This window comes from Balaenoptera physalus, assembly GCF_965194825.1.
Source record: "Balaenoptera physalus genome assembly, chromosome: 5".
In the NCBI taxonomy this organism is placed as follows: Eukaryota; Metazoa; Chordata; class Mammalia; order Artiodactyla; family Balaenopteridae; genus Balaenoptera; species Balaenoptera physalus.
This window is the reverse complement of record NC_138884.1, coordinates 52,478,485-52,499,157: the sequence shown is the minus strand read 5'-3', so window position 1 is coordinate 52,499,157 and position 20,673 is coordinate 52,478,485. Positions and strand designations below refer to the sequence as shown.

The window sequence follows — 20,673 nt, the reverse complement described above, 5'->3', positions numbered from 1 at the left end:
CCAGCTGGACGAGGGTCTGGGTGGAGGGTTGAGAGTGAGTAGCTGTGGTTTAGTGCCAGAGAACTCACTGAGAAGGTATCTAATGATTTTGAGGCCAGATTCATGGTCAGATCATCTAGGATGCCACCTAGATGATCTGACTAAGGGTTATGATGACAAGAGTCAGGAAAGGGAGGTACGGGAAGACCAGGTCTTCAGTTCTTCAAGAAACAAATGAAAGTGACTGGGAGCTCGATGGAGAGTAGTGATGAGAAAGGGTGAGAGGTGGTTTACCACATTTAGCCTCAAAGTTGAGGATGACAAGCCTTTTCGTGCAGTCACCCATAGAGGAGGGTGACAGAGCAATCAGCCAAAAGGTCGAGAACTTTATTAACCATGGATCCCCTGGGGTGAAGAGGAAAAGAGTGGGGGAAAATCAACAGAGGACTGGAAGTGAAAACGCTAAGAGGGAGTGAAAATACAAGATATGACACACGTGGGTGGGGAGGTGGGTATGGGAAGTCGTGTCGGCACAAGTTATGGTCCTACAGGAGGCAGAAGGACATGGGGTTATGGACATAGGTGGATGGCCAGGCTTGAACAAAGGAGGGAAAATGACTGCGGAACCCAAGTCCAGTCTTAGAAAAGTGTCAGGAACTGCTACTAAGTTTGCAGAGGGACACAGTGAGACTTCTGGTTCACAGAGTACATTTTCCAGTATCTCCAAATTCCTTACCGTAACTTATTTTCCTCCCTAGCACATTAGCCATACACTATACTATTTCCTTGTATATTTTTGGTCGGTCTTCTCCACTAGAATATAAAGCTCCCTGAGGGCAGGAATGTTGTCTGTTTGTTCACTGCTCTATCACCAGCACCTACATCATGTCTGCACATAGCAATGGCTCAATAAATCACACTTGTTGAATGAATGCATGAATGAGTGAATGAATAAATGATAAAGGCCTGTTAGGATAAGGATATCCCATGAGGTTTGCTAAAACGGCAGGGAGGGTCTTCGCCAGGAGGCAAATATCTTACAGTGGTCAGTCCTGAAGGGATGGAAAATGTCGGTCAGGGCCTCCTCCCAAGCTGTATCTGCTCTTTTTTTTCATTTCCCCCTCTTCCCGTGACTACTCCTTCCGATTCTCCAAGACTCAGCTTGGGTGTCACCACCTCTGGGAAGCCCCCCCAATGTCTCCTCTGCGGTGGTCTCAAGGCACCCTATGATTCTTCTATTACTATGCTTACACCCTACTGTATGATGACTGTTTACATGTTGGTCTCCCCAATTGGACTGAGCAAGAACAGCGTATCTCCAACACCCAGTAGGGACTCCATACACGTGTGCCGAATATACAAATGGAAAACACTGGACGTGTGAGTTGGTCAATAAAAGCCTGTACTTTTCCTTCTCTGAAGCTCAACCCTGCCATACACAAATTTGTACTTTGGCACCACTGAACAAGGGGGCCGCTGTTGCCACGGCAATCAGGTGGGAAAAAAGCTCAGCTTCCAAAACCAAAGGTAAATTGGAGTCTTTCTGTTTAAATAAGAGGGGTCCACTGTCTTTCACGTGCCCATTCCCCTGTCCATCTGATCCTGGGCATGCCTGTGATACTCTGGTAGTGCATCATCAAAGTGCATGGGTTGCCTTGCCCACCTATGGTGCTGCCCAGCTGCCAGAATATGATAGAATACCCGGTGAGCTTTGTGAAAATGTCTGATTTAACTGATCTGGGGTGCAGCCTGGATTTTTACAGATTTTCAGATGATTCTATTGCACAGCTAGGGTTGAGAACCTCTGCCCTCTGGCTCTTTGCCATTTTCCCCTGACTTGTGGCGCTGTCCAAGGTAGCAGCTCATTAAGCACTTCTTCACCCCAATGTCTGCCCAAGCCCTCCATGGGCAAAGGTCAGCGGTTGTTTGAACACCCCAAGGGGAGGGTGCTATCCCTTAGGACTTAATGAAAGGCAAATCATGTAGTTAGCTGTGAGAAAACCATAGCTGGGTGTTCAAGCAAAAGCCACGCTGTCCAATAACCACACGTGGCTATTTAAACTTAAACTAATCCAAATTTGAAATTGTTTTAATTAGAAGTCCACTTCCCCAGCTGCACATTCAAGTGCTCAGTAGCTAGTTGCTGCTGAACTGAACAGTTCAGACATAGAACATTTCCATCACCATAGAAAGTTCCGTTGGACACTGCTAATATAAAAATATCCTTTTCTTCTGAAAATAATCTGGGTGCTTATATTCATTTTCTGCTAATCATGGGCAAAATGAGCCACATGGTATGCAGAGGGCGAACACACTGAATCTCTGGTCATTTTTTCTCAGATGACTGATGGTGACTCTTTACCCCTTTTTGGGAAAAAGAACAAAGAAAGGAATTCTATGTTATCATGAACAAAAGTTTTTCTGAAAAGTCCCATCTATGTATTAGGGCAGCAGTGGCTTCCCGACTTTTTTGACTGTGTGTGACAGTAAAAAATATATTTTCTATCACAACCTTGTATACAGATATACATGTATATACAGAAATTACAAGTTTTACACATCAATATTTATCCTTACTACATGTTTTGCACTTGGATATTTTATAATTCTATTATATTCTATTTTCTGTTTCATTAAAGAAAAATAAACCTACTTAACTGTTCTCATAGCTCTGGTGGCCTATAGCCTGAAAAAACCACTACCTTAAGATAGAAGTTGCCCACACAAAACTGAGACTCAATTTCACACTGTAAAGTTAATAGCCAGCTAGATAATAATTAATAGCTAACATTTATTGGGCACTTACTATATGCCAGGCATTGTGTTAAATGTTTTATATTCACTGCCTTATTCAGTTCTCATAGTAACTCCATAAAATAGTTGTCCAAGAACTATGAAAGGGCTGAGATTTTACTTGCACAAGTTAGCCTACCACAGTTTCCTGGCTGCTGGCAGAAGACGCAAGACTTCTGGGTCGGAGACAAAGGATTTTATCACAGCAACAGCAGTAGCCAGAGTATCAGCATTTCCTTGCACTAGTTCCCCAACTCCAAGTCCTGTAGGGCATCAAAAGAGGGCCATGTAACACCTGCACATGCAGTGAGTAGCATTACTGGAGAGGAACTCAGCTGCAAGAACTTAAATCTATTATATTGGATATAAGCATGCCTGCTCTGGGCTTCTGAGGGCGACACTATATCTATCATCCAAGACCATTTACTACACAAACATCCTTAAAAAGACAGTTTAGACTGAAAGGGTAGTCAGTGCCTCTTTGAAAAACCTGTTGAAATGCATGGGGCGCATGGAGAACTGTCCCCCAACAGTAGGTGCCATACTTATCCCCATTTTGTACACGAGGAAACAATGACTTAAAGAGGATTAAGTAACTTATTTAAGGTTACACAGCTAGTGACCCAGGTCTACATGACACCTAAGCCTAGGCTGATACCACCTTCTTTCATAGCCAATGGACAGTGAAATAGGAAGAGAGAAGAGAGCTGTCATTCATTTAGTCATTCAGGTATGAAATTTGTCCCTACAGAAAGCAATTAGCCATATATAATTTGTAATAGACCATTTTTTTTCACATTTTCTTCAAGAATTCCATAGGAAGAGTATCAAATGAACAGGGGTTGACAAGCTTTTTCTATAAAGGGCCAAAGAGTAGAGATTTTCAGCTTTATGGGCCACATGGATTCTGTTTTAATTGCTGCTCAGCTCTGTGGTGGGAGTGCAGAAACAGTCACAGGTAATTCATAACCAGTGGGCATGGCTGTGTTCCAATAAAACTTTATTTTCAAAATAGTTTGCTAACTCCTGTTCTCAGATAGCCCAGTGGGATACCAAAAAAAAAAAATGGCATAGTAATTTCTACACACAGAAAACCCAATGATTTAATTGGAAAAACAAGGTAAATAGGCAACAAGCAAGCAAACCAGGAGCTATATGAAACTGAAGCGAGCCTAGGTTCTATGTCGGAGTCCTGTTAAGTCAGCCTGGATAAACAGTATGTCAAGAACTAATGTAAAATATTCATGGACTAAAAGTAGAATGGAGTCCACTCATCACCTTTCTGTGATGACTGGGGTCATGCCAAGACTCTAAGAAATAATGTGACTTCCAAAGGCTTTTTCTAGCTCGTAGATGCTCAGTAGGGGACCAGTTATCCAAAACAATCCTCTTTAATTTTCCATGTGATGACATGAGTTAAAACCTATGTTATGAATAAGGGGGACGTAACAGTGAAAAAAATGTTACCCTGGGCCAGGGACCATTCTAGGGATTTCACAAATATTGCCCAATAGCTAATAAAGAATACCATTTCTGAATTGCCAAATTTATGGCTCTGTAAGTGAACACTCACTTGGGTCAGTGGCCTGATCTTAAAAAAAAACACGATGTGCCACTATCTGACCACAACGGTATCCTTCCCCCAAATCAGTCACTGGAAAATTTTTGTCTTTATTTTTACATGCATACATATACAATCAAAATTTTGTTTATTCTTCTTTTTCTAATTCTTTTAGGTGGTACGTTAGGTTGTTTACTTAAGATTTTTCTTATTTATACAATCAAAATTTTGGTATACAAATGGCAACCCACTCTTTTTCATATAATCAATTTTTATGTCACATATAAGCTCAAATTAAAATGGAAAAATGCCAATCAAAATGTCATAGAAAAGATAGCTTTCTCAAGAACAATTCTATTAGCTGCTAAAATTACAGGGAGATAAATATGGTTCTTGTAAACACTGTGCTGTCATTGACAAGACTGGCAAATTTTTCAAAACGACATACTTTTGAAGTCTAGGCTACATGGGAACATAATACCACAAGGAAGAAAAACTGTCACCCGTAAGTTAATATTCCTGCTACTGCATGGAGATATATTTTAGTTACTAGTGTTTCTATGTAAATACACTTTAAGTTTTAGTGAAAAGTAGAACTTAGAAATTCCAGGAGATATATTCCCATTGAAACTCCAGGACAGTTAAATTACAGAATTCTAATTATAATTCACAAACACTCCAAGTTAAGTAAAAAATTATATTTCTATTTGGATTGCTTTACAATGGTATCAATATCTCTTAATTAACACCTTTTCACTCACAAATCAATAGAATAAAAAATAATTTGAAGACTATTTTATTAACCAGCCCAGTTAAAAAAATACATCACCTATTTTAGCTATGTAGAGTCAGTTTTAATTTATGCTTTAAAACTTCCAATTATTACCATTTAAAATATTTCTTGGGCAGCTAAGTCATCATAAGTGTAAAAAAACCCAGGAAGATATCTACTTTGTTAATAAATGAAATATTTGATGAATAATAAGGCTATGCTATTTTTGGAGACATTTATGTTTACATTCAGTTGCAAACCATTATAATTCATTATAATTACTTCATTGTTAAATAACACCATTTAAACTACAGGCTAATTTCCTCTACTGCCATAGTTAATCACAATTACTTCTTCTTCTTCTTTTTTTTTACTTTTTAAGCTTTGTCTACATTAGCCTAAAAGTATTACATGACTTTCAATGTTTTGTCAAAGACACTTCATCTCACTCCTTTGCATTCCACAGATAGAGTCTGTATCACTGCCCTCGGATATGGATGATTCTGAAGCCTTGAACAAAATCTGCATATCGTACGAATTTTTAGTATGTTAGACACAGCCTCTGTAACCATGATGACAAGCTATTGCCTGTTTTTTTTTTTTTTAAAGCGAATGCCGGGTTTTTGTTTTTGTTTTTTAATTTTATTTATTTATTTATTTTTGGCTGTGTTGGGTCTTCGTTTCTGTGCGAGGGCTTTCTCTAGTTGAGGCAAGCGGGGACCACTCTTCATCGCGGTGCGCGGGCCTCTCACCGTCGCGGCCTCTCTTGTTGCGGAGCACAGGCTCAGCAATCGTGGCTCACGGGCCCAGTTGCTCCGCGGCGTGTGGGATCTTCCCAGACCAGGGCTCGAACCCGTGTGCCCTGCATTGGCAGGCAGATTCTCAACCACTGCGCCACCAGGGAAGCCAAGCTGTTGCCTTTTTTATTCTAACTGACAAAGTCTATGGACAAGTGGTTGCTCACATTTAGTTTGACCTTTAAGAAAAACTGAACTCTACTTCCAAAATGAAATTAGTTTTACTTTCCAGATTGCACTGGGTCGGGGCAGGGAGACTCCCAGCCTCAATTTTAAGACATCTCCTTTTATATGAAATTCTCGAAGCAACATTGTTTTCCACTTATCATATTGAAAATAGATCATGAAGCACTAACAGGCAGAAAGTGATTTTGAAAAACAAATAATTTAGAATGAAGTAAAAAGTGGGGGATTTATGGGACGGGCATATCTATTTAGACTTTTGTGACTATTTGCTACAAACCAGTATGCAGAAGTTAGGAAGTGGTCAGGAGGGAAGAAGACTGAGCTCTTAGCCTCTGGGACATTTGGGTTTCTTTGGGCCCCAGGCTGCCTGTCCAAGGGCATTAACCTTCAGAGGCCACAGGCTGGCAGCAGTGAGGTCTCTTCCAGCCTAAATGTGCAATGACTCCCCTCTCACTCATCAGGCCTCATCTTACACAGAAAACAACTGTCATCAGCTCATTTCCACACTTCTGCAATGCTGTACAATGTTTGAGTCTCACGGGTCTGCAGATGTCCATCTATGTATCACTATTGCATTGCAATACGGGAGCTGAAATTGTTGAACTTGTGGGCTCGGTCAGCAGATTGCCCAGGTTCAGCATTTAGCATGGAGTCCTGTCTTAGATCGGTGTTTCCCAAAGTGATTCTCAAGCCTAGTTGCAGAGGTAGTATTTTACATCATGCTCCAGTATACACACACATTTATATAATAAAAAAACGGGGGCTTCCCTGGTGGTGCAGTGGTTGAGAGTCTGCCTGCCAATGCAGGGGACGCGGGTTCGAGCCCTGGTCTGGGAAGATTCCACATGCCGCGGAGCAACTAGGCCCGTGAGCCACAACTACTGAGCCTGCGCGTCTGGAGCCTGTGCTCCGCAACAAGAGGGGCCGCGATAGTGAGAGGCCCGCGCACTGCGATGAAGAGTGGCCCCCACTTGCCGCAGCTGGAGAAAGCCCTCGCACAGAAACGAAGACCCAGCGCAGCCATAAAAAAAAACAAAAAAGCAAAAAAACAAAAAACGAATAATGACCAAGTTTATATAGTGCTTATTGTATATGGAGAGTTAGAATTGGAACCCAGGGGTCCTGTTTCTGCAGTGCTCTTGACCACCACTCGCCACTGCCTCGTGGCCTTGCACTTGCATGCGTGGGGGAACCAAACGTTTCATCAAACACTAGTAACCCTCACTAAGAGGGATTCACAGTGATAATTCCTATTCTATTATATATCCCATCTCATTAAAAAAAAATGCTGATGCTAACCTGTTAAATTGATTTCATAACTCAGGACACATGGTTTGAAAAATATTATGATAAGTGTTGTATGAAAAATTTTTTGAAAAACGTCAACAATAAAAAAGCAAAATAAGTATATGTATCTCATCTTAGAGACTTTACTATGCTATAGTGCATCATAAATCTCAAAAAAGAAGGCGGGGGGGGTGGGTGGCTAAACGGAATAGTTCCTAAATTTACTCAAGCATCTCCATCCCCTCGTGGAATGGACACTAATTTGGGAAATGTTATCCTATAGTGTTAACACCTTAAGGGCAGAGACAATTTGGGGGTTAATTTAATTTATATTTTAGTATGCACAAACACCTTTGACAAATTTCCAAATAACTGATTTAGGGAGACTCCTTCCTGGAGAAGGTGAACGCCCAGGACCGTGAGCTCTGGCTTGGGGAGAGGTATCCCAGGTACCTAGGCTGGGATACGTAGGTGAAGGAGGGTCACTCGCCCAAGAAATATGAGAGACAGTGTCTTGAGAAAAAGTCTAATTAAAAATGTGTCCCTCTTACAAGCAGCTCATGCAGCTCAATATCAAAAAAACAAACAACCCAATCCAAAAATGGGCAGAAGACCTAAATAGACATTTCTCCAAAGAAGATATACAGATAGCCAACAAACACATGAAAGAATGCTCAACATCACTAATCATTAGAGAAATGCAAATCAAAACTACAATGAGGTATCACCTCACACCAGTCAAAATGGCCATCATCAAAAAATCTACAAACAATAAACGCTGGAGAGGGTGTGGAGAAAAGGGAACCCTCTTGCACTGTTGGTGGGAATGCAAATCGATACAGCCACTATGGAGAACAGTATGGAGGTTCCTTAAAAAACTATAGAGCTACCATACCACCCAGCAATCCCACTACTGGACATATACCCTGAGAAAACCATAATTCAAAAAGAGTCATGTACCACAACGTTCATCGCAGCTCTATTTACAATAGCCAGGACATGGAAGCAACCTAAGTGTCCATCGACAGATGAATGGATAAAGAAGATGTGGCACATATAGACAATGGAATATTACCCAGCCATAAAAAGAAACGAAATTGAGTTATTTGTAGTGAGGTGGATGGAGTTAGAGTCTGTCATACAGAGTGAAGTAAGTCAGAAAGAGAAAAACAAATACCATATGTTAACACATATATATGGAATCTCAAAAAAAAAATGGTTATGAAGAACCTAGGGGCAGGACAGGAATAAAGACGCAGACGTAGAGAATGGACCTGAGGACACGGGGAGGGGGAAGGGTAAGCTGGGACGAAGTGAGAGAGTGGCATGGACTTACATATACTACCAGATGTAAAATAGATAGCTAGTGGGAAGCAGCCGCATAGCACAGGGAGATCAGCTCAGTGCTTTGTGACCACCTAGAGGGATGGGATAGGGAGGGTGGGAAAGAGACCCAAGAGGGAGTAGATATGGGGATATATGTATATATATAGCTGATTCACTTTGTTATAAAGCAGAAACTAACACACCATTGTAAAGCAAGTATACGCCAATAAAGATGTTAAAAAAAAAGTGTCCCTCTCAATGGTTAAAATGATGGCTTTAATGAAAGCCAACTTAATTAAAAAATTGAAACAACATAGTAGATGTTAAATAAAATCCCATTCTAATGGTTTTACTAAAATAAAGGTAGGTTATTTTTTAAGTGGATTTGTTCATCCATAGGGGCTGGGCTAGGTGGGAGGGTCTGGGTTGAAGGTTAAGGGAAAGAAACCAGACAAGAAGGGCCCAAGGAAGGCAGAGGCTTCAGCCACTCCTTGAGGGGCACTCACTTGTCAGACTTTTCATAGGGTCTCTGTGAGTGCAGGAGAGGTAGGGGGGCTGCTTGTACCTCATCATCAACTTCCTGCCCCTCTAAATCTCCCTCCCTTTGAAATACTGAAAAGTGCAGAAACTGACTCTAAGAATGAATGATTCTATAATGTGCAAAAGAGCAAATAATAAAACAAGTTCAAGAACACAGACACATGGGGCCAAACATTTAAACAACTCTGGGTGATGCTTATTTTTGTGGCTAGCAGACATATGGAAATTAAAAAGGGAAACTATTTTTAGAATAGAGTTGAACTTCAGCATAACACACCTTCTTCACAGTAATTGCAACTATTTTTTCATAACAACAGGGTTACAAAGTGAAATCTTAATTCCTAGTTCTATCAATGCCAATCTCCACTTTCTTCTAATTAAGGATAATTGCCATTAAGTGCTATCTCTGCAGGAAATGGGTGGAGAGAATTTAAAGCTGCACAGTCCAGTATGGTAGCCACTAGCCCCATGTGGCTATTTAAATTAATTAAAATTAAATAAAATTTCAAATTCAGTTCTTCAATTATGCTAGACATATTTCAAGGATTCAAGAGCCACATGTGGCTCATGGCTACCATGTTGTGCAGATTATAGAACATTTCCATCACTGTGCGAAGTTTCATTGGACAGCGCTGATCTAGAGAAAGGCCATTCACAGATGCTAAAAAGAAAATTGTTCATTTCTCCCTTCATCTAAGAGTTCCAAGTGCTACCTAGCAGAGCTGGTTTGACTTAGAATACCACTGGGTTGAATTTGAAGGCTACTGCCAAAGATTTCATTATTATTTCAAAATATCATTGCAGTTGGCCAGTGTAAAATATCTTTACATTAAGTCTTTCCATTGCCACAAGTTATCTTTCAAAATCCAAACATGCTAGGAAATGATATTTGGTGATAATAATAACTTGTTTAAGTTCCACTAATTTATGAGCTAGTGCTTAGAGCAAATTATGAAAAAAACAACATAAAGATATATGGCATCATCGGCTCTGGGAATAAAAGTTTATAGTTAAAATAAGTAGGGATGCACATCTGTTGTTGCCCTTAGGATAAAGAAAATATATATTACACACCTGGGTCTTTTCCTAGCTTTTTCATGAACTTAGACTCAGATTCTGTAACGTTTGGTCTTTGTATCACATTTTGAGAAATTTCGCATATATATAATTTGAGCCTCACAGCACCTAATCACTGTTATAGTGTGGATTCTGAATGCTGTAGATTCTTCTTGTGAAGGGGAAGATTGAGAGGTAATACATTATCTTGTCAGTGTCTGTCTTGCTTAATTGTTTACTGAACTGATCCCAAGTGGCCGGATTACGTTGAAACCAAATGGCTAGGATTGCAGGGGCCAGCTAGCTTTTCGTTCTTCATGACTCCAGGCTGCCCTGCTAATCTGGCCACTGTACTGCAGAGGTGTGTCTAGGTCACAGGGGAAACAAAGCAGGAGGACACACAGGAGTGCAAAGTCAAGTGTTGTCACTCTTGATGACCACAAAGCAGATAAAGTGAGTACAAGAAAACCCTGCAAGGTCATAGTAAGCATGACTGTGGTATCTCTAGAACAAAGCCTAAACATAAGGCATTACTATGTTCATACAAAAAAAAAGAAAAAATTACTCCACAGAGTAAACTATCTCCCCAAAAGCAAGCAACCTGTAAAAGGCATTTGATGAGAAATACATGAGTTAAGTAATTGCTATAAGGACACTTTAAGGTCAATTTAAATAATACAAACAAATTTCCTTCAGCTAATGGCAGATTATAATAAACATGCATTTCCCAAACACTTTAATGTGTTTGTTCAATGTTGTAACATCTACCAACTGTCATTATTGTTAGCAAAACTTCTTTATCCTTTTATTTACCATGTCCAGTTTTTGAACTTCCAACTTTGAGAGCTTGCAAAATATTTATTAAATACTGTATAAATAAAAGACACCATTAAAATTCTTATGCTTATGCCTTGAAGATTAAACTCACATTTCTAGCTCATTAAGAGATGGTAGCTATAGTTAATCGTAGAAACAAGGTGCGTCTGGGACGCACAGAAGAAAAAGTTTGGGATTATTTAATGCACGAGAGCTGAGAATGTAAAATTCTATGATCTGCAAATACCACACATATGAACCTAACAATTTTTCCTTGAAAACTTTAAGTAGATCAACTTATTAACTGTTACCATGGAGTTTACACATCCACATTTGCCTATCTTTTTGATGAACTGCAGCCCGGAATGGAGTTACAACCCTGAATTATTAAAAATCTGTCTTTGATTCAAGCAGAGAAATGAAGAAGCAGAAACTAATATTACCGTTTAGGCTGTGTTATTGTAATAGATCCAAGAACTTTTAAAAAAAAAACCCATGTTATTAGTATATCTGGTTGCCTAACAGGACCTCTCCTGGTCTCCCACAGGAAGTGGGACCAGGTTCACTCCAGGAGAGGGGTTTCCATCCCAACTGGGCTGTGTTCTCACATTTGTAGTCAACAGTCCTTGGCTCAAACGTGAAAGACGATCTGACCGGAATAAACCTGACCAAAAAAATCAGGGAAGTGTTTGGGATATAATAAAGTGCTGTGGAGGTAGGGGTGGACGGAGGAGAGGGGTGAGTAGAGAGAAAAGGAATATGAATCTAGAATGGGAAAAACCCTCTCGTTCTCCATTTGATTCGTTTAAGGAGGAGAAAATCACTCGACAAGGGCTCTCTCCAGAACCCAAAGCTAATCACTCTTTTATTGCAATGGGTGGTCAAACAGCCTCGGTCGGTCGCCCACTCACCGGCATCTCGCCGGAGAAACCGAAAATCCCATTTCTTCCCAAGTGTGCACCCAGGAGAGGAAAGCGAGATTGTTCATTTAGAGCGGAGGGCTGCGCACAGGGCAAGGCAAGTTAGTGCCTCCCTCCCGGCTCCCCTGCTGCCCCCGCCAGCCTGTCTCGGCTAACGGGAAAGTGAACGGTGAACGGCGAACGGCAGGGAGACCGGGAGGCCAAACTTGGGGTTGTTTCCGAGTCCCCCGACAACAAAAGGCCTGGGTATCGGATGGGGCGGCGAGGGGGTAGGGTGACACCTGTCAAAGGACGGGATCCGAACCGCAGCGGGCGGGAGGCGCAGGGGTTCGGCTGACGGCACTGCGGCGGCGGCGGGGACTCCGGAACGCCGCCAGCCCCCGCGCCTCGCTCCGGGAGTGCACCCGCGGGGGCTCGGGAGGCGGCGCCGCGCCCGGGGCGCTCCGGGGCGGGGGCTGCCGCCGAGCAGGGCTCCGCGGCCGGGAGGACCCCGCCGCCCGAGCCCCGCTGCGGCTCCCGCCGTCCCCTGTTCCCCGCCTCCGGGCTGGGCGCGGAGCCGAACCCCATGCCCCCTGGCTGCCCGGCGGCCCCGCGCGGAGGAGGGGGCGCCGCGCCTACCTGCTCCGGTGCGGCGGGGCCGCGGTCGCCTGGCGGGGCCGTGACCTGCGGCGGCGGCAGCGGCGGCGGCGGCGGCAGTCGCGGCGAGGAGGGCGCTTCCTTCAGGAAGGGGTGGGATCTGCCCGCCCGCCGCGCCGCGGCCCGCCCCCGACTTATTCTGGGGTCCCGGCTTCCAGGCCTCCCAGGGAGAGTGACCCTTCCACACCGCCCCCACCCCGGGTCTCCGGCTTCCACCACCCCTCGGGGCCCCGCATAGTTACCCGGGGCTGGAGCCGAGCGGGGACGGTGGAACCGCTTCTTTCCAAAGCCTTTGTGAACGCGATTGCCTGGCGCTCGCTCCTCACTCAACAAAAGGAAGGACTGAATCTGGGATCCTCCGCCTGGTGGTTATTTATTCCTGACCTGTTGTAACCTTCTGGTCGGCTCCCTTCTGTCCACACACCTAGGATTTTTGCACAGAGCAGCTAAAACTCATTTTCGTGCCCACTGGCTGAATGCAGTTCTCCGCCGCTCAGCGCTCTCCCGCGGTTTTCTTTCATCGTGAAGAGCATACACAGGGCCAACTTCTGACCCTGGCAATGAGCGGAGACTCCAAGGCCGCCCTCGCAGCGCCAGGTTGCTCTCTTCCTGCCAGTGTCTCGTCTGAGTCTGTTATAAAACTGTATTCATCGGCATCTGAGTAGCTTTCCCCACCGCAGACCGCAGCCTATCAGTGGCACCATGTCAGTGACCTCTGGCAGCAGCGTGGATCAAGGCTATTTTTATCTCACGCTCACCGTTAACTTCTCTTCCAAACGCAGCCTTCCGGGGCTCCCACGGGAGGACCTCCTTTATCCACCTGCCTTAGGCTGACCTCCATTCTTTTAGGAGGGCCCCCCCGTACCACACCTGCCTCTTCTCATCTGCTGCCTCTCAAAGCACACGGTTCAAATTCTCCAATTCAACATTCCAGAACCCTTCCTTCCCCCACGATGTACTATTCCCCCATAATACACTATTATGTGTGTATTGATATGTTTTTACTGCTTTCTCCTGGCTACTAGACTGCGAGCTTCTTGAGGCCAGGGACCTGGCCTCTTCTGTTTACCTTCCCTTCAGGTTCAAACATCTGGTTAAAACAGCAAAAACAAAAACTTTAATCTAGATCCCCTGCTGAATTTTGTGGAGGATAGCCTATGCCCATTTTTTTCTGAGGAGAGTGACGACTGCTTTCATCAGATCTTCAGTGATCTGTGACTCCCCAGAGTTAAGAATTGCTTGAGGCCAGTCGGTGAATGAACCTCAGCTCTGAGGCGAGGACCGCCCCCTCCCCCATTCCATCCCTTCTATACCATTCATTTCTCTCTGTGATGACTGAAGGCACCCTCTAGCTACACCTGCTTCCAGTTCATTCTTTTAAAACTTCTGGATTCATACAATTAGTAGTCCTTCTTAACTCTGTCTGCGTATCTGAATCACCAGTGGGAGCTTTAAAAAATACAAATGCCTGGATCTACCTCAGACCCCCTGAGTCAGAACCCAAGGGCAGGGAGTGTTGAGCAGAGAGGAGCGATCCAAACAAGGATATTTTTACAAAGAGTCACAGGTGATTCTGACATGCCCATGACTAAATCACTGCCTTTCTTGGGAGAAGGGTTCCCTATTTGTAAAATGTCCTTACTTTTCCTTGTCTTTATGGAAGGATTGAGAACCCTTGCACTATGTTAAATTTATTTGAACATTTTCATTTTCACTCAGAGCCAGGCCCACTTGTGCTTAAGAAACAAACTTGAATTTGTGAAGGTGGCAGGCTCGGTGCCATCTGTCAGCAGCGCTAAATCATCACCACCTTCATCTCTAAAACGTCCATCCAAATAAACTCAAAGAGTGGAATAAATTACATTCCTGACAGTGATATTGACAGCTGAAAGATTATGTTAAAATCCCAGCCATGAAGGAGAGTTGGTTGTTATAAACGGATTCCATTAATGTCATGAGACTTCTAGTGAAGCTTCAAGAGAACTGAAGACAAACTAAATATAAGTTTATCCATGCTTTGATTTTTCTTTTATTGGTCTTGGTATCCCATCCGTTAAAATTCATCCACGATGTACTCAGTACAATCTTAGATATATTAAATCATGTATGGATGTAAGAGCAAAAGACTATCCTGGAGCTGGTTCTCTTCTTTAAAAATGTATATAAAGATCTATCCTGTATTCTAAAATGATCTGTTGACAATGTTCCAAAATGCTTCAGGCTTTGAGGAAAGGGCCAAGTACAGATCAAACAGGGTTTAAGACCTGGAAAGAGAGGCCAGCCACAAACTTGGTGGGTAGGATGGTGATCAGTACGCAGGGATAGAATCATTCCACAGGACCACGATGAGGCGCCATGATTCTGACACCATGGTGCTCTACCAAGTCCACTGACCTAACTCACAGCACAGGTATCCCTCCATGTGAGTAGGGGTGGTGGCTTTTCTGATATAGGTGAACTTGTTACCCAACTGAAACCACTACAGAACATTTAGAATCACAAAGAAATTCTATATTCTCTCATTTTCTTTCTCCCTGCGGCCACTTTATTGTTGTTTAAGATTCAAGTCAGTTCCTTTGTTCAGCTGGCAAAACAGACTTGAGAAGCACGACTCATAAATAACACTCCTGGGATTCTGGGAATCCCTGCTGCTGGTCCAATTGCAGTGCATCTCGTTGTAATAATAATCTTTGTATAACAAAATCATTCCCAGCCTTATCCAATCATTACCAAGCCTTATCGGTTGAATTATCCAACCCAACTGATGATTCATCTCTGGTGAGCAGCAAAACCATACAAAGTTCATTGAAATGGCATTTGATCTCTACCAACATCTACCTATTAAAGAAAACCTCACGGGGTAATTGGAAAGTGGACATTAAACAGGATGTTAAATGGGAGCTATTATTTTATTTCCATTTTGACAGGGGCCCCAGATAATGGTTGCCAAACACTCTCACGTTCCAAACAAGTTGCAGGACCACCAAGTAGGGCTTGCAAAGGAGTGTTGCCTGACCTTTCACTTGCTTTGAAGGTATAAAAGGGTTGAAGTGGAGGCTGCCGGAAGTGCTGTGGATGAAGAAGGGTTTCTGTGGAAGGAGTTGTAGGTGTTCTAAGAGACCCCTCCTATGCAGCCCCCAGGGCCAGGGCGAAGGGTGTTCTTCTCTCACCTTGAGTCTGATGAGAGGGACTTCAGGCCGGTCTCTCGGAGAGCTTGAGATGTGTCCCCTGTAGTTTGGGAAATGCCATGGACCAGGGTCTGGCTCATGCCTGAGAAATCTAAAGGGCCAGAGTTGGCAAAAGTGGCCTGAACACAGCGGGGTAAGGACTCTAGGAGGGGAAGTAATTTACTCCCACGGAAGACAAGTCTAAGGTAGTGAGACAGACAGTGTGGGCTTGACTTTGATCTACCCAAGAGGACTGCTTGGAAGGGCAAAGAGACCTCAGCAGATAGAAGCCAGAGGTTTGCCTCCGGATGCCCCGGGGGCGGAAGACTCTAAGGCAACCATCAGAGGCAAAATGAACTTGTGTGGGCCAAGGCGACGGGTGGTGAGAGATTGCCCAGCAGGTTGCTGGTGGCTCCAGCAAAGCCACGAGAGCACCAGTGAGAGGAAGTGTCAGCTCCATGGCCGCAGGAAGCCAGGCCCACCTAGAGCCAGCTTTCTGCCTCCTTAGCTCTCTCTCTTTCCCACTTCAGTCCTGGAGGAGTTAGACAGCCTCCTGACGTGCAAGGAGGAGAGAAGCCAGGCTGCAGAAATACAGCGAGAGCCTACCATTACGCGCCTTTGCCACTGAAGTGTGGGCTTTTTATTATTACACTAGACTAGACGTATTAATTACTGATATAAGACTATTTTTGACTACCAATAACCAGAGGCCTTTCGTTTTGTTTTGTGTTTCTTTTTGAAATTGAAGCATAGTTGATTCAAAATGCTTCAGGTGTACAGTAAAGTTTCAGTTACACATATACATGAATCTTTTTCAGATTCTTTTCCAGTATAGGTCATTACAAGATATTGAATACAGTTTCCTGTGTTATACAGTAATACAATTTTATATATAGTAGTGTGCAGATGTTAATCCCAAACCCCTAATTTATCCCTCCTCTCCCCCTTTCCCCTTTGGTAACCATAAGTTTGTCTTCTATGTCTGTGAGTCTCTTTCTGTTTTGTAAATAAGTTCATCGTATCATTTTTTTAGATTCCACATATAAGTGATATCATATGATATTTGTCTTGCTCAGAGGCTTTTTTATTATTTCAGAGTGACCCCAAAAGTCACATTAATTTATTCAAGGGGTGGGAAAACAACTAGCCCCGCAGAGCAGGTTTGAACAGGCATGACAGAGGAGTATAGAGCTGTTTTCTGATTGTACCATGAGTCCCGCCGGGTCAACATATCAGCTATATATTCAAATATAATGCATTCCCTATTATACCTTAAAACCTCTGGGGATGTGTCAAGCTGGCATCTTACCTGAATTGCCAATAAGTGAAATGTGTCAAGAAACTCCCTTCATGTGTAATAAATTATAACTTAAGCTTCCCAACAAGAAAGAAGTAAGAATACTGGATTAAAAGATCCAAATGGATCTATATGTTGGTTTAATCTTTGCTGTGGTTTCCTCATCTAGGGGACTGGGATTAGATAAAAGGTCTCTTTTAGTCAGAAAATTCTAGGTTTTCTAGAATTTTCTAGAGGCTACAGCATATACAGCCTGCCCTAGATCAGGGACCAATGAATTCTTCAGGGTCTGCTCCACCGGGCCAGCAGCACTCAGACCAGCATATCTGGTCCTAGAGGACTGCAGTGCTTTGCAGTGATAAGGGAGAAATATTTCTGAAATGCAGACGTTCAAGTATAGGGGTGCCTTCCTTTGGAGACCAACGTGTGGTTGAGGTTGATATGATTTCCTTGCTGACAGTTTCCGTATTATGCACTTGGCAGTTGTGGTCTGGGAAACCCCGAGCCCTTCACTGTGTTCTCCTGAGTGCTAGGTATTATCATCTCGCTCTCCTCCTCCAGTGAGAAAGCAGAGTCTGAAAGAGATCTGTGGCTGGTGCTCAGAGGAAGAACCTCAAATAAATACCAGATTCAGTGTTCTGAAATTCACTGTAACCCCATTATCCCCCTTTGAATTACAACACTGTCCTTTACTACAAGAGAACAAGCCAAAAGAGTGTGAACAATTTTTATTTCAATTAATCACCTCTTTGGACCTTTTGCCAATATGCACTGTGTTTATGAAAGGCATCCATTATTTATTTGATAAAAAAACAGAAAGAAAAAGCCCTCCTAAATCAGAGAGCTAAAGATTAATCATTTTATGGTATGATATTCTTTTTGTCACGGGTGACTGTTTTAGAGGAATTTAGATCATTTGTATTCAGTCTTTTAAAGCTCTTGCTAGGAGATGTTGCTTCAGCCCTAGAGTTTTTGTTGTCTCACTCTGCTGTCTGCCCCAGCCTCTACCCTGAGACTTCGCCTTGACTAGCAACTAAAGAGTTAACATGGATGGAGAAGGCCTCCATAGCGGTGTCTGGACAGTAGGTGCCCACCAAGCCCTGGTTGTTAAATATTTTATATTTCACCCTTGGATGGAGACTCAACTTCTCTCCACCAAAAAATATCTTTTTATCTTCTATAATTTTCCCCCCACTTCAAAGATGAAGTTCCTCACTTTATTTCCAAGCCTAACTCTACCAGTTGTTATTCTTTATTCTGTCCACTCCCAAGACTCTCTTTTGTGTGTGTGTGTGTGTGTGTGTGTGTGTGTGTGTGTGTTAGTTGGGTACCTAGGCTAACTTTTTTTTTTAACATCTTCATTGGAGTATAATTGCTTCACAAAAGTGTGTTAATTTCTGCTTTATAACAAAGTGAATCAGCTATACATATACATATATCCCCATATCTCCTCCCTCTTGGGACTCTCTCCCACACTCCCTATCCCACCCCTCTAGGTGGTCACAAAGCACTGAGCTGATCTCCCTGTGCTATGCGGCTGCTTCCCACTAGCTATCTATTTTACATTTGGTAGTATATATAAGTCCATGCCACTCTCACTTCCTCCCAGCTTACCTTTCCCCCTCCCCGTGTCCTCAAGTCCATTCTCTATGTCTGCGTCTTTATTCCTGTCCTGCCCCTACGTTCTTCATAACCATTTTTTTTTTAGATTCCATATATATGTGTTAGCATATGGTATTTCTTTTTTTCTTTGTGACTTACTTCACTCTGTATGACAGACTCTAGGTCCATCCACCTCACTACAGATAGTTCAACTTCATATCTTTTTATGGCTTAGTAATATTCCATTGTATATATGTGCCACATCTTCTTTATCCATTCATCGGTCGATGGACACTTAGGTTGCTTCCATGTCCTGGTTATTGTAAATAGAGCTGCAATGAACATTGTGGTACATGACTCTTTTTGAATTATGGTTTTCTCAGGGTATATGTCCAGTAGTGGGATTGCTGGGTCATATGGTAGTTCTATTTTTAGTTTTTTAAGGAACCTCCATACTGTTCTCCATAGTGGCTGTATCAATTTGCATTCCCACCAAGAGTGCAAGAGGGTTCCCTTTTCTCCACACCCTCTCCAGCATTTATTGTTTGTAGATTTTTTGGTGATGGCCGTTCTGACTGGTGTGAGGTGATACCTCATTGTTGTTTTGATTTGCATTTCTCTAATGATTAGTGATGTTGCGCATTCTTTCATGTGTTTGTTGGCTATCTGTATATCTTCTTTGGAGAAATGTCTATTTAGATCTTCTGCCCATTTTTGGATTGAGTTGTTTGTTTTTCTGATATTGAGCTGCATGAGCTGCTTGTATACTTTGGAGATTAATCCTTTGTCAGTTGCTTCATTTGCAAATATTTTCTCCCATTCTGAGGGCTGTCTTTTCATCTTGTTTATGGTTTCCTTTGCTGTGCAAAAGCTTTTAACTTTCATTGTTTATTTTTGTTTTTATTTCCATTTCTCTAGGAGGTAGGTCAAAAAGGATCTTGCTGTGATTTATGTCATAAAGTGTTCTGCTTATGTTTTCCTCTAAGAGTTTTATATGTCTGGCCTTACATTTAGGTTTTTAATCCATTCTGAGTTTATTTTTGTGTATGGTGTTAGGGAGTGTTCTAATTTCATCCTTTTACATGTAGCTGTCCAGTTTTCCCAGCATCACTCATTGAAGAGGCTGTCTTTTCTCCATTGTATATTCTTGCCTCCTTTGTCAAAAATAAGGTGACCATAGGTGCGTGGGTTTATCTCTGGGCTTACTATCTTGTTCCATTGATCTATATTTCTGTTTTTGTGCTAGTACCATACTGTCTTGATTACTGTAGCTTTGTAATATAGTCTGAAGTCAGGCAGTCTGATTCCTCCAGCTCCATTTTTCTTTCTCAAGATTGCTTTGGCTATTCGGGGTCTTTTGTGTTTCCATACAAAATTGTGAAATTTTTTGTTCTAGTTCTGTGAAAAATGCCATTGGTAGTTTGATAGGGATTGCGTTGAATCTATACATTGCTTTGGGTAGTATAGTCATTTTCACAATGTTGATTCTTCCAATCCAAGAACATGGTATATCTCTCCATCTGTTGGTATCATCTTTAATTTCTTTCATCAGTGTCTTATAGTTTTCTGCACACAGGTCTTTTGTTTCCTTAGCTAGGTGTATTCCTATGTATTTTATTCTTTTTGTTGCAGTGGTAAATCGGAGTGTTTCCTTAATTTCTCTTTCAGATTTTTCATCATTAGTGTATAGGAATGCAAGAGATTTCTGTACATTAATTTTTTATCCTGCAACTCTACCAAATTCATTGATTAGCTCTAGTAGTTTTCTGGTGGCATCTTTAGGATTCTCTATGTATAGTATCATGTCATCTGCAAACAGTGACAGTTTTACTTCTTCTTTTCCAATTTGGATTCCCTTTATTTCTTTTTCTTCTCTGATTGCTGTGGCAAAAACTTCCAAAACTGTGTTGAATAATAGTGGTGAGAGTGGGCAACCTT

General features: G+C 42.5%; 1 protein-coding gene across 5 annotated transcripts in view; it reads right to left on the bottom strand.

Moving 5' to 3' along the window:
- The window catches only part of TMEM150C (transmembrane protein 150C), a 91,390-nt gene extending 77,878 nt beyond the window's left edge, over window positions 1-13,512 (bottom strand). The window contains exons 1-2 of one of the 5 annotated variants that reach the window (XM_082463943.1): window positions 12,912-13,037; window positions 2,912-3,035 (exon numbers count right to left, since the gene is read on the bottom strand). The gene's annotated coding sequence lies outside the window, so the exon portion shown is untranslated. Of the gene's footprint in view, window positions 1-2,911; window positions 4,780-12,651; window positions 12,722-12,911 lie in introns of those variants that run through there. The other 4 variants (XM_082463944.1, XM_082463941.1, XM_082463940.1 and 1 more) reach the window with 4 other exon arrangements.
- Window positions 13,513-20,673: the final 7,161 nt, after the last annotated feature.